The following is a 14,011-nucleotide window of genomic DNA, read 5'->3' as shown; positions in this document are numbered from 1 at the left end:
ATTCCTCCTTTACTTCTAAATAGTTTGCCCCAGGTATGGGATGTGGGACTGATTAAGATGGTCCACAGCAGCAGACTATTTGCCTCCTAGAGGCTCTGTGAGGAGCTCTTTGCCAGCTCAGATACTTTACATCTGAGGACTCTGGAGACTGGAGCTCCAAGAAAAAAAAACAAAGCCTCTCCTTCTTTTCCCTTGCTGCTCCCGGTTGCTGTTGTTGCAGTGATTCAAAAAGTTGGAGATCTCCTGAAATGAGGATGGGATTGGCTCCAAGAAGCCTGACAACCCTAACCAGCAGGATGCAGCTAAGAGAACTGTATCTTCTCTCCGACTAACCATTTCTCTCTCCTACCTGATGTTGGGGTGTTGGAAGGGATTGGAATGGAGTATGAAGAAAAAGATAAAAGAAATGTAAATAAAAGTTTTTAAAAAGTATGCCTACAAGCAATAACCTCATGCCCACTTTGGTGTTCACTGACACTCAACTTATAGAAGATATCTCAGTTAGTACTAACTTTGCTCTCCAGGCTTGAATTCCATAATCTCTTCTTATGAATAATTTATAGTGACTGGGGACAAAATGTAAATTACCTATAACAGAAGCATGAAATGAGATCATTGTAATTAGAGAAAACACAAAAAAATAAAAGCTTAAGTATTATAAAAAAACAGCAAATGGAGACCTCTGTCATGAGTATGTGCACTAGGAGATTGGATTTCCTGATCTGCCAGAACTTGATGCCAAGATTTAAAGTAAAGAATGCCTTTAATAATTGTGTATGTGGTATCTTTCTCATTAAAATATGGTAAAATTAGGCTGGGGAGATGGCTTAGGAGATAAAGTACTTGAAGTGCCTACTGTATAAGAATGAGTATTTGCTAAGTTTGGGTATATACCTAGCAGTGGTATAGCTGGGTCTTGAGGAAGCACTACTCCTAATTGTCTGAGAAAGTGCCACATAGATTTCCAAAGTGGTTGTACCAGTTTACATTTCCACCAGCAGTGGAGGAGGGTTCCCCTTTCTCCACAACCTCTCCAGCATGACTTGTCATTTGAGTTTTTCATCTTGGCCATTCTGATGGGTATGAGGTGAAATCTCAGGGTCATTTTAATTTGCATTTCCCTGATGGCTAATGAGGTTGAGCATTTCTTTAAGTGTTTCTCTGCCATTCGGAATTCCTCTGTCAAGAATTCTCTGTTTAGCTCTGTTCCCCATTTTTTAATTGGATTACTTGGTTTGCTCCTTTTCAGCTTCTTTAGTTCTTTGTATATACTAGATATTAGTCCTCTGTCAGATAAAGGGTTAGTGAAGATTCTTTCCCAATCTGTAGGCAGTCGTTTTGTTTTGATGACGGTGTCCTTTGCTTTGCAGAAGCTTTTCAGTTTCATGAGGTCCCATTTATTGATTGTTGCTCTTTTTTTAAATTTTTTTATTATTAATTACACTTTATTCATTTTGTATTTCCCCATAAGCCCCTCCCTCCTCCCCTCCCAGTCCCACCCTCCCCTCCTTTCTCCATGCATGCCCCTACCCAAGTCCACTGATAGGGGAGGTCCTCCTCTCCTTCTTTCTGATCTTAGTCTATCAGTTCTCAGAAGTGACTGCATTGTCAGGGTTCTAGGTTATCTCCATGGATAGTCCTTGGTTGGAGTATGAGTCTCTGGGAAGTTCCCTGTGTTCAAATTATCTTGTTTAGTTGCTCTCCTTGTTTAGTTCCTGATTGTTGCTCTTAGAGCCTGTGCTGTTGGTGTTCTGTTCAGGAAGTTGTCTCCTGTGCCAAAGGGATATTTGCTCAACCATGTTTATAGCAGCTTTATTTGTAATAGCCAGAACTTGGAAACAACCCAGATGTCCATCAACAGAGGAATGGATACAGAAATTGTGATATTTTTACACAATGGAATACTACTCAGCAATCAAAAGGGAGGAAATCATGAAATTTGCAGGCATATGGTGGGATCTAGAAAAGATCATTCTGAGTGGAATATCATAGAAGGAGAAAGACAAACTTGGTATATACTCACTTATATAGACCTATACGATATGATAAATAATAATGAAATCTATACACCTAAAAAAGATGATCAAGAGAGTGAACATGGGGTAAGATGATCAATCCTCATTAAGAAAGACAGATGGGATGTGCATTGAATGGATGACAGGAGTGTACTGAAGGCATCTGAAAGACTCTACCTAGCAGTGTTTTCAAAGCAGATACAAAGACTTATAACCACACCTTTGGCAGAGTATAGGGAATCATATGAAAGAAGGAGAGTTAGTATGATAGGGAAAGGATAGGAGCTCCACAAGGACCAAATATATCTGGGCACAGGGTCTTTTCTGAGACTGGTATTCAACCAAGGACCATGTATGGATATAACCTAGAAACTCTGCTCGGGTGTAGCCTGTGGTAGCTCAGTAACCAATTGGTTTCCCATAGTAAGGGGAACAAGGACTATTTCTAACAGGAACTCAATGGCTGGCTCTTTGACCTCCCCACCCGCAAGGGAGGAGCAGTCCTGTTAGGCCACAGAGGAGGACTTTGCAGCCAGTCCTGAAGATACCTGATAAAACAGGATCAGATGAATGGGGAGGAGGTCCCCCCATCAGTGGACTTTAAAGGGGCAGAGTGGAGATAAAGGAGGGAGGGTGAAAGTGGGAGGGAATGAGGGAGTGGGGAAAAAAAGTGAATAAAGAATATATATATATAAAAAAAAGAATGAGTATTTGCATTCAACCCAAACACTTGCATAAAACAGCCAAGTGCAAAAGCCCACACTGTCATCCCATAATCAGAGGCACAGAGAGGACAATCTACAGTGCTTGCTGGCCAGAGTATCTAATTGAACTGGAGATCTCTATGTTCAGTGATACAAAATGAGGTTTCTCAAACAAAAACAAACAAACTGAAGCAGAGAACAAGGAGGAAACCTTTTAGTCTTAGTCTCTGCTTCCAGGTGAATTCTCAGGTCATGTACATACATTTGTTTTTAAAGGAAAAAGAATGCAAGACGATGTTTATATCTTCTCAAGAATCTTCCAGCAGACAGAAAAATGAGTTTTCTGGTGCTGGGAGATTAAATTTATTTTAGAAGGGATTAAAAATAAGGCAACCTAATGAGAAATAGCTGTTCTTACTTTAAAATAATGTCTTTTTCACATCTCCCTTGCTGAGTAAGGACAGCAGAGATGAGGAGAGGGTTTTTTCTTTGTTTTTGTTTTTTCTGTTTCTCATGCTTGTGAACTGATAAAATCAAACCCTATAAGTCTAAATTACGAGTGGGGGTAAGGCTGGATATTATACTTCTTTGGGGGGAACGAAAGGTAAACAGGTAATTGTCTTGGATTCACACAAGGAAAAACTTCTCTGTCCACCTGAATTGCAGATATTACAATCCTAAATCTCAGATCAGGAAACTGAGGTTGAGGTGCAACTAAATAAATCATGGGTGTTAGCTCCAGGACATCTGTGGTCTTGATATCTCCTCAGGGCTGAAGTGCTATTCCTCAACGAAGAATGCCCATCCAGGTAGAAAGCTTTGTTCTGGATAAACAATAAAACTGTTTCTGATGACCATTTAATCTATTTTAACTATACCTCACCATATGATCATATTGTTTCATGTGATTTTTTTTCAAAAGAACAAAAAGAAGAGAAACCAGCAAGCTCCATGTCTCAAAAAGCAACAGCAAGGGATGATAAGGAAATACATCCGATGCCAGACTGCTGAACAGGAATCAGCTCCACTTTAAATCCAAGCTTTAGAACTGACTTACAAGGCTGGATACATAGTTCAGAATTTCATCTGATTTCCATCACCTGGCAGGAAAGGCTGAAAATTGACTCTAACTTCAGTTTCAAGGGATCTGATGCACCCATTGTTGCAACAAGTTTATAGAGAAAAAATATTCAGAAAGAAAATTGTGAGCCAGGTGGTGATGGCCCACACCTTTAATCCCAGCACTCAGAAGGTAGAGGCAGGAAGATCTCTGTGAGGTCAAGGCCACCTTGGTCTCTGGAGTTCCAGGACAGCCAGGCTACACAGAGAAGGCCAACTCTGTCTCAAAAAAGTTTCAGGACTGGGTATGGACACATGTTTCTTTCTAGTTTCCTTTAAACAACATTGTATAAAATTGTACACGATTTTATTGTGCCTTATATTAGGAACATAGTTAAATATAATATAGGGATTGCTTGAAGTACACAAAAGAATATGAGTAGATAATACTATACAATTTTTATACAGATACCAGAGAATGAATGAATTTGGGTGTGGAGGATATTAGAACCAATTTCCCACAGACATCTGATAAGTAAGAGGAAGTAAGCCATTTTCTTTCCAAGTAGTTTTTAGTCATGGTATTTTATTACAGTAATAGTAACCCGAACTAAATCATATTACAGTAATAGAAACCCTAACTAAATCAAGATACTTTCTGTGTTATTCAAAATAGGATCCTATATCAATATGAGAAAAGATATTAAGAATCATTGAAGTGATCTTACAACAAAACTGAATGTGAAGCAGAGGTATGACATGGTAACAAGATGCTTTATTTGTAAAGACACTTGTCACCACACTTGATGAGCTGATTTGTTTTTTTTTAAATTTCTTAATTAATTTACTGTATATCCCTGTTGAAGCTTCCTCTTCTCCCTCCTCTTCTCCCAGTCCCTCCATCTTCCCTCTTCTAGTCCCAGTCCCCCCTCCCTTCCTTCTCAGAGGAGGGAGTCCTCCCATGGACATCAACCCAGACTTAACATATCAAGTTGCAGCAGGACTAGGCACATCCGTTGAGACATACAAAGCTCAGTTAGGGGGAAGGGATCCAAAGGCAGGCCCCAGAGTTAGCGACAGCAGACTCTTGTTAGGAGTCCTCCGTGAAGGAAGAACAAGCGGCACATCTGCCGCATATGTGCAGGGGGTCTAGGTCTGTGACGTGCATGCTCTCGGCTCGGCAGTACAGTCTCTGTGGAACCCTATGAACCCAGGTTACTTAATTCTGTAAGTTTCTTGTGGAATCCTTGACCTCTCCGGCTCCTTTAATCCTTTTTCCTACTCTGCACCAAGATACCCCCAAGCTCAGCCTACTGTTTGGCTGTGGGTCTCTGGCTCTGTTTCCATCAGTTACCGGGTGAAGTCTCTCAGTGGACAGTTGTGCAAGGGTCATGTCTGCAAGAAGAGCAGAGTATCACTAACAGTGTCAGGGGTGAACTCTCTCATGGCATGGGTCTACAGTTGGGCCAGTCATTGGTTGGCCACTCCCTCAATTTCTCCTCCATGTTTATTCCCGCACGTCTTGTACGGAGGACAAATATAGGGTTGAAAGTTTTGTGGATGGGTTGATGTCCCTCTATTGGAAGTCTTGCCTGGTTAGAGGAGGTGGCTGTTTCAGTTTCCATATCCCCTTTTGCTAGGAGTCTTTGCTAGATTCACCTGTATAGATCCTTGGGAGTTTCCATTGTCCCGGGTTTCTAACTCATCCCAGAGATGCCTCCCCCAACTGATTTCAGTGCAGTGCCCGCACTTTTATCCCTCCTGTTCCATTTCCCGCTTCCTCTCCCACTCAGTTTCCGCCCTCTATTCACCTTCACGTTTATTTTTCTCCTCCTCAGTGAGATTCAGATGTCCTGCCTTGGACCTTCCTTGTTACTGAGCTCCTTTCGGTTTGTGGATTGTAGCCTGGTCATCTAGTTCTTTATATTTAACATCAACTTATGAGTGAGCACGCAATATGTGTGTCTTTCTGGGTCTGGGTTGCCTCACTCGGGATGATCCTTCCTAGAGTCATTCACCTGAAAATTTCATAATGTCCTTGTTTTTAATAGTGGAGTAATACTTCATTGTGTAAACGTACCATTTTTTCTTTATCCGTTCTTCAGTTGAAGCCATTTAGGTTGTTTCCAGTTTCTGACTGTTATGAATAAAGCTGGTGTGAATGTAGTTAAGGAAGTGTCCTTGTGGTATTGTGGAACATCTTTTGGGTATATGCCCAGGAGCACTATTGCTGACTCTTGAGGTAGGACTATTGCCAATTTCCTGAGAAAGGGCCAGATTAATTTCCAAAGGAATTGTACAAGTTTGCACACCCACCAACAATAGAGGAGTGTTTCTCTTTTTCCACATCCTCTCCAACATGAGCTGTCACTTGAGTCTTTGACCTTAGCCATTCTGATAACCTGAGTTTAATCACCCAAACTCACATGGTAGAAGGAGAGACCAGAGGCCATGAGTCCTCCACTGATTTCAGGTGTACACTAAATAAATGAAAGAATGTATAAATATAGAAACTAAGTAACTAATAACAAAAATTTTAAAACAAGGATAGAATAAGAAAACTAAGATATCATTTAGCTGTGGGATTAAATTCTTTACCTAGATTAAAATGTGTTGTTACTTTCAAAATGTTCTGGATTTTGTCTATTTTTAATTTTCAAACCTATTTAAGTATTTTTGCTATTCTGATCATACTTACTCATTTTAGTTTTAACCTGATTTTACAATGACCTTAAAATACCCGGTGTTGGAAACTATTCAAATATTTTAATGTCTACTTCTTAAACTTGAGCTTATGTCTATGACATAAAAAGAGTTAGCATATCTCAAAGCATGACCTATGACTGGAAGTATAGACCTTGTGCAAACTAGCATTCTAGTGTAGGCTTGCTGACTGACTTGATCCCTTCATGAAGACATCACAGGGTGGTTGTCTTGGCTCAGAATGTGTTGTATATTATTCTAGCCAATCTGTAGATGTCTGCCAGTTTCTTAACCATCCATACAGCCTTAGTGTAATAATGGCGTGGTAGTCACCATGAAACTGCCTATGTTTTCCTTTGTCCTAACTGTGCATTAGCTGTGGAAATGTCACTAAAGAGAATGTGTTCTAAGGGAGAATGTAGTCAAACACAGGCAAGCCTTTTCCCCCATGCCTATGGAACATCTCTAAAGTACTATAGAAGTGCTGTGTGATTGGAGCTCTATAGGCATGAAACATTTTATGGTTCATAGCATAAGATTAGGTAGATAGAATGTGTAAACCCGTATCTTCATTAACAAATCAGAAAAATGCTAGTGTGATTGACGAACCCTAAAAAATAACCAGCCATTTCAGGGAACAGATCCTTGAGTCTTAGCAATCATGAACCCTAAAAAATAACCAGCCATTTCAGGGAACAGATCTTGAGTCTTAGCAATCATGAAATGGCACTGTGGCTACTGAAGTGACGTTCATTTTAGTTACAGCCTTGCGTTCGTTCTCTGTAGACTCCATATGCATTCCTTGTTATTTGGACTTTATAGTTATTTTCTTTCAGGCTGAATTAAGCACCAATGTAAGTGAAGGAAAAGTCCCCCACCCTCATGTCTTCTGCCAGATAAAGAGCTCATACTTCCAGCCAATAAACGCTCAAGTAAATAAATCATGTAGAGTTGAGCCCTTGGATTTCTACAAACATTTCCAAAATACAACTATCAACCTGTCACTGGAGTGGAGGGAAGTAGCCCTTGCTATCTGGCGAGTGTTAAAAAGGCTTGATGAATTAGTTTTACTACCCCTGTATCTCATGGGAGGAGTGTGGGTTAATAAACAAAATATTTATTGGCAGGGTATTTTGAGATATTCCACTACATACTCCCTAGGTTTATATTATGTTGGAGATGTCTAATATGGTTTTAAAATCCATTATTCAGGAATGGAGAGAGAAAAGTCTACATCTTTTATGTGCCAGGCTCTGAAAGAAAGTGATCATTGAACAAAATACAAGCAGCCTTTGTCTGAGGTAAGTTTCACATAAAATTCTGGATGCTGGAATTTGAAATTGTTTTGGGACTGGGCCAGATACCAACAAGCCGTGGGGTGACCGAACACAATAAAGAAGGCCATGTACTGTGAGAGCTTGGTAAGTTCCGTGCGCGTTTCTTAAATGGACTCCTATCTAAAGCCAGCCCAAATGCTTGACCATCTCTCTATCTCCAAGCAATTTAAATATCATTTATATTTACTGATGGAAAAGACTTCTAGGCTAAATATGACTTGAACTGCATTTCACAAAGGAGAATGTTAGGTTGAAACATTACAGCTGAGCAAACTGAACTGAAACCCTCCCCATATCAGTATATGATCATAACATCCATAGGTATTAAATTATCCTTGACATAATGAGCAACTGACTGGTAGCTCTAAAAATATTTCACTCATTTATTTGTTCCTTTTTTAATTCATTCTACAAGATTGTTTTATGTGTGCGAAGCCCAGAACTTAGTACTGGGAATACAGAAATAAATAATCCTGAAGCTCAGGTAATATATAATCCAGTATACTCTATATTCTTTAAATTAATGTTCTCAGTATGCACAGTAAAAGTCAGAAAAAACCCAATCTTCAGAATTTATATAAAGAACAACCCTAGCTTAGTACAAAAGAATTACTATGAAAGTATATACATATTTCAAAGGAATTCTTATTGTTGTTTTATTTTGTCAGTATTTTGAAAGCTGTGAATAAATGTTTTTTATGATCTTGATTTTCAGTTAATACCGTAAATTTCTGTGGTTAAAGAAGATAGCTAAAAGAATAGATCATTATAAAATGAAGGGCTATTGTCTGTGTATCTGATATGTTTATTTTTCCTAAGTTAGAAATGCACGAGTCACACCTTGCTTCCTTCTGTCCCTTACTAGCCCCTCAATCACCTAACAGCCAACTGTATTTTACGTACTCCACATATTTCAGATACAGCCTCAACTCCTAGTTCTCTTGCTTCTGCTATCTTAACACCCTCCTAATTTGTCTGTATTAAATAAGACACCATTTTTATATTTTTGTTCCTTTTCAGATATGATAAACAGTTATGGTCATTTGTATGAACCCAAACCAAATTTTCATCTTCACTTATACTTTCCTTGTATCTTTCTAATGTAGATAGTCAGAGCCACAAGGCCTTTGGCATGATATCCTAGGCCATTTCTCTTTCTTTCTCAGATCTTTTCAAATAAGAACTGAGGCATCACTGTCCCAGAAGAAAGCATGTACAGTGCACTTTCACTTACCCTGTGTGCATTGAAGGTTGTTTCTTTGTGGTAAAGAAGTATTTCATTATCCCCCAAGCTTTTTTGTTTTATAATGAGACTCTCTTGCACATATTGGTAATTGGGAATAATAGTATTTTGCAATATTTTGATTTTTAAAATCTGAAAAGTTAAAGTATGTTCTTCAATAAATGTTTGTCTTCATTAGCCCTAATTAAAATGTTTGATCTTTTAGTATATGAGACTTTCACATTTTGTTTTAATCCTCCAGTCCCCCATATTTATTTCATACTTTTAGTGTTACTCTTAAATTTCATTTTTGGTTACCCATAATTTACTTGCTGCTTATTGAGACAGTTTCAACAGATAAAACCTCTGATAGGTTTTGGCAACATGAAGTTTCTTCCCTCATAAGTGGATTAATATTGCTTTGAAATAGGATTAATATAAAAAAAGATAGAATCCTTCTCACTTCCTCATTCTCTCTCCCCATTCACCCTCTCCTTGATTCTGCCTCTTAATTTTTCTTGCTCCTTCTATCTCCCCCTACTTCTTCTTTCTCTACCTCCCTTCCTCTCATCTTTTCCTCCTTCCATCCCTCTCTCTTTCCTTGTCGTCTTCTCTCATTCCGCCCCTCCTTCTTCCTCTCCTCCTTTTCTACTTTCTACTTTTCCCGCTCCATCTTCCATGAGAGCAGGCAGTAGAGAAGCCCTCACCACCTTCTGGAACATACCCTGGCCCTTGATATTGTATATCGGATTTCTTACCCTATAAACCTCTGAGTGAATAGGTTAGAGTATGATACAGATGGACAGCCTGTGATAGCCTGCCATAGCATTGAAAATCAGACTATGCAACATAACTAATGATAGTCTATTTTTATTTCATTCAGTTCCAGCATGTTCCCCATTTATTTTCTGAGAATGTTCATCTAACTTGTGGATTATTCAGAAGAATGTTTCCAAATATTTTCCTAATATTTAAATGTTTTCCAATTTTTTACTGATTGATTTTATTTTAATTTCACTTGTGTTTAGGAAATAACGTTTTAGCTGCACAGGATCAGATTATACTTAGGTGCATGCAAGTTACTTGATGCTTGAAATCCACCGAGGCTTATTCAGGGGCTGCAGTATAGCCGGTGTTGGTCAGCTCTGAATGCGTGTTTGAGAAGAACAGACATTCTAAAACTCAATTCTCAATTAATTTAATCAAGGTGAACCATTAGTTTGCAATGTATCTTAACACTTCAGTGTAGTTAACACCCTGACTTTCTGCTACAGATTCTCAATATGCCTCAGAATTAAAATGATTCCTTTGTCTCCTGCTGCTGAGCTCAGAGGTGAGCACTCATGGGAAACAATATCAAATCTTGCAAATTTAGATTTTAGTGAGAGATAGAAAAAGAGAGATTGAGAGACAGAAATAGGATGAAAAGTCAAATGTGGTAGAACATTTGCTCACTTGACTATTTTCCCTAAATGCCATTTGTCTACATGGAATTTAAGTGTACACAAAGTTCATAGACTGTAAAGCCCTTAAGAATTTCTATTCTTACCTAAAACTAAAATACATGTCTTCTCTTTCTAATGTTTAAAAAGATTACCCTCAAAAATTGTTTAAAAAGTCAACAGGGTATACATAACCGCATAATCATTTATTTTCTTAACCAGTGAAAATGTGGCAAAAACCATGGTAATTTTTTCATGTTAACTAATAATGAGTTCAAGATGTCTTAACTGCACATCACAAAATTGTTACAACTTCACATTTGCCAGTGGGAAAGCAAACATCCACAGGCGAAGTATGTTTTCTTTCAAGGACCCTCCAAATGCTGAGATTTTTCTCCACCCTGCATGAACCTCACCAAGGAATAAGCCAGTGTGGGTGTGAGTCAGTGCACTCTTTATGAGCCCACCAGTGTGTTTTTGGCTGTCACCTAACTCTACCAGCACAAAGAGGTCATCACTTTATATTTCTTGCTGCATAAGGATGGGTCTCGCTGAAAATATTGTGCAGATGCCAACAAATCTGGGGAATGTATAAAATAAGGTTTTGATGTTTGTGTTTTAAAGAGATTTTCTTGGATAGTGGGGATTTATCAGTAAGGAACAAGTTCTTGGAAAACAGAAGTATCCTTTGCCCAAACATTCACATTTTAAGATAATTAATCATTTTAAAGTTTGTCAAACTCATTTATCATACATATGGAGAAAGTCACTTTCCTGAATGGGCTGAAAAAAAGGAAAAATACAACATGGCCTTCTACTGATTTTCCTCACACTTTGGTTTAATTTGAAATAATGTCAGTGACTATCTCTGCCTCATCCTGTTAGAAAAAATGATGAAATTATGATAAGAACTATGATATTCAATTAATTCACACTTGGAAACATCACTGAATTAATGGTGTCTAGGTATACATCATATCATTGATAAATTAACTAAATATGAAATTTCAGATAGTTCTTTTCAATTTTTATTTTTATCATTTATTACATTTTATTCAATTACGATCATGGCTGTGGCCCACTCTCCATTCAGTATCCTTGGTTGGCCCCCAGTGCTCAGGTTTCATGGCTCTGTTGATCTCCTTTTGGAGCTTCTGTCCCCTCCAGGTCTTGCTATCTCCCCCTTCTTTCATAGGATTCCCTGCACTCTGCCCAAAGTTTGGCTATGAGTCTCAGCATCTGCTTCGATACCTCAATCAGTGTACTCTTTCAGAGGCCCTCTGTGGTAGACTGCTGTCCTGTTCCCTGTCTTCTCCTGCTAACATGTCTAATGCATTTGTTCATTTGATTGGGGATTGAACATCTTTCCTAGGGTCTTTCTGTTGTTTACCTTCTTTAGAAGTACAGGTTTTAGTACGTTTATGCTATATTGTGGGGCTAATATCCACTTATAAGAGGGTATATACCATGTATGTCTTTCTGCTTCTGAGTTACTTCACTCAAGATGATATTTTTCTAGTTCCCACCATTTGCCTGCTACTTTCATGGTTTTCTTGTTTTTAATAGCTGAGTAGTATTCCATTGTGTAAATGTACCACAATCTCTGTATTCATTCATCCAGTGAAGGACATCTAGGTTCTTTCCAGCTTCTGGCTATTACAAATAGAGCTGTAGGAATATGGTTGAGCAAATGTCCTTGTTGTATAGTTGAACATATTTTGGATATATGCCTAGGAGTGGGATAACTGGAACCTGAGGTCACAGTATTCTTAATCGTCTGACAAAACACCTTATTGATTTCCAAAGTGGTTGTACAAGTTAACATTCCCACAAGCAATGGAGGAGTTTCCCTTTTTCCACATCCTCTCCAGCATGTGTTGTCACTTGAGTTTTTGATCTTAGCCATTCTGATGGCTCTAAGATGAAATATCAGAGTCACTTTGATTTGCACATCACTGATGACTAAAGGTATTGAACATTTCTTTAAGTGTTTCTCTGCGATTTGGTATTCCTCTATTGAGAATTCTCTATTTAGCTCTCTACCCTAACTTTTCTTTGATTTACTTGGTTTATTAGTGTTTAACTTCTTAAGTTCTTTTATTCTGGATATAGAGTTGGTAAAGATCCTATCCCATCTGTAGGCTGTTGTTTTTTACTAATGACAATGTCCTTTGCTTTACAGAAGCTTTTCAGTTTCATGGGGTCCCATTTATTGATTGTTGATCTTAGAACCTGTGCTGTTGGTGTTCTGTCCAGGAAATAGTCTCCTGTGCCAATGAGTTCAAGGCTTTTCCCTATTTTTTTCTTCTAATAGATTTAGTGTGTCTGGTTTTATGTTGAGGTTTTTGATCCACTTGGACTTTAGTTTTTTTTTGTTTTTTTTTTTTGTTTTTTTTTTCTGAAATATATTTATTATTTTTTTCTTTTTAGTTACATTTTGTTAACTCTGTGTCCCAGCTGTATCCCGCTCCCTCGCTCCCTCATTCCCTCCCCAACCCCACACTCCCTTCCTGGTCTCCTCCCTGCCCCTTTCCAAGTCCACTGATAGGGGAGGACCTCCTCCCCTTTCATCTGACCCTGTTTTATCAGGTATCTTCAGGGCTGGCTGCAAAGTCCTCCTCTGTGGCCTAACAGACTGCTCCTCCCCTGGGGGGGGGGGGTCAAACATCCTGCCCTTGAGATCCTGTTAGAAATAGTCTGTGTTCCCCTTACTTTGGAAAACTACTTGGTTACTGAGCTACCACGGGCCACATCCGAGCAGAAGTTCTAGGTTATATCCATAGATGGTCCTTGGTTGAGTGTCAGTCTCAGAAAAGACCCTGTGTCCAGATATGTTTGGTCCTTGTAGAGCTCCTATCCTTTCCATATCATATTAACTTCCCTTCTTTCATATGATTCCCTGCACTCTGCCGAGGGTTTGGTTATGAGTCTTAGTGTCTGCTTTGAAACACTGCTAGGTAGAGTCTTTCAGATGCCTTTTGTGGTAGACTCCTGTCATAAGTTCAATGCACATCCTATTTGTCTTTCTAAATGAGGATTAATCACCTTCGCCTGTGTCCACTTTCTTGATTATCTTCTTTAGGTGTGTAGATTTCATTATGTTTATCATATCTTGTAGGTCTATATAAGCGAGTATATACCAAGTTTGTCTTTCTCCTTCTGGGATACTTCACTCAGAATGATCTTTTCTAGATCCCACCACTTGCCTGCAAATTTCATGATTTTTTGATTGCTTTTTGATTGCTGAGTAGTATTCCATTGTGTAAAAATACCACAATTTCTGTACCCATTCCTCCGTTGATGGACATCTGGGTTGTTTCCAAGTTCTGGCTATTACAAATAAAGCTGCTACGAACATGGTTGAACAAATGTCCTTGTTGAGTACTTGAGCAAATTTTGGGTATATACCTAGGAGTGGTATAGCTGGGTCTTGAGGTAGCACTACTCCTGGTTGTCTGAGAAAGCGCCAGATTGACTTCCAAAGTGGTTGAACCAGTTTACATTCCCACCAGCAATGGAGGAGGGTTCC

The sequence above is a fragment of the Psammomys obesus genome, unplaced genomic scaffold (genome assembly GCF_907164565.1).
Source record: "Psammomys obesus unplaced genomic scaffold, mPsaObe1.curated_primary_1811, whole genome shotgun sequence".
Lineage (NCBI taxonomy): Eukaryota > Metazoa > Chordata > Mammalia > Rodentia > Muridae > Psammomys > Psammomys obesus.
Note: the sequence above shows the minus strand (reverse complement) of the source record.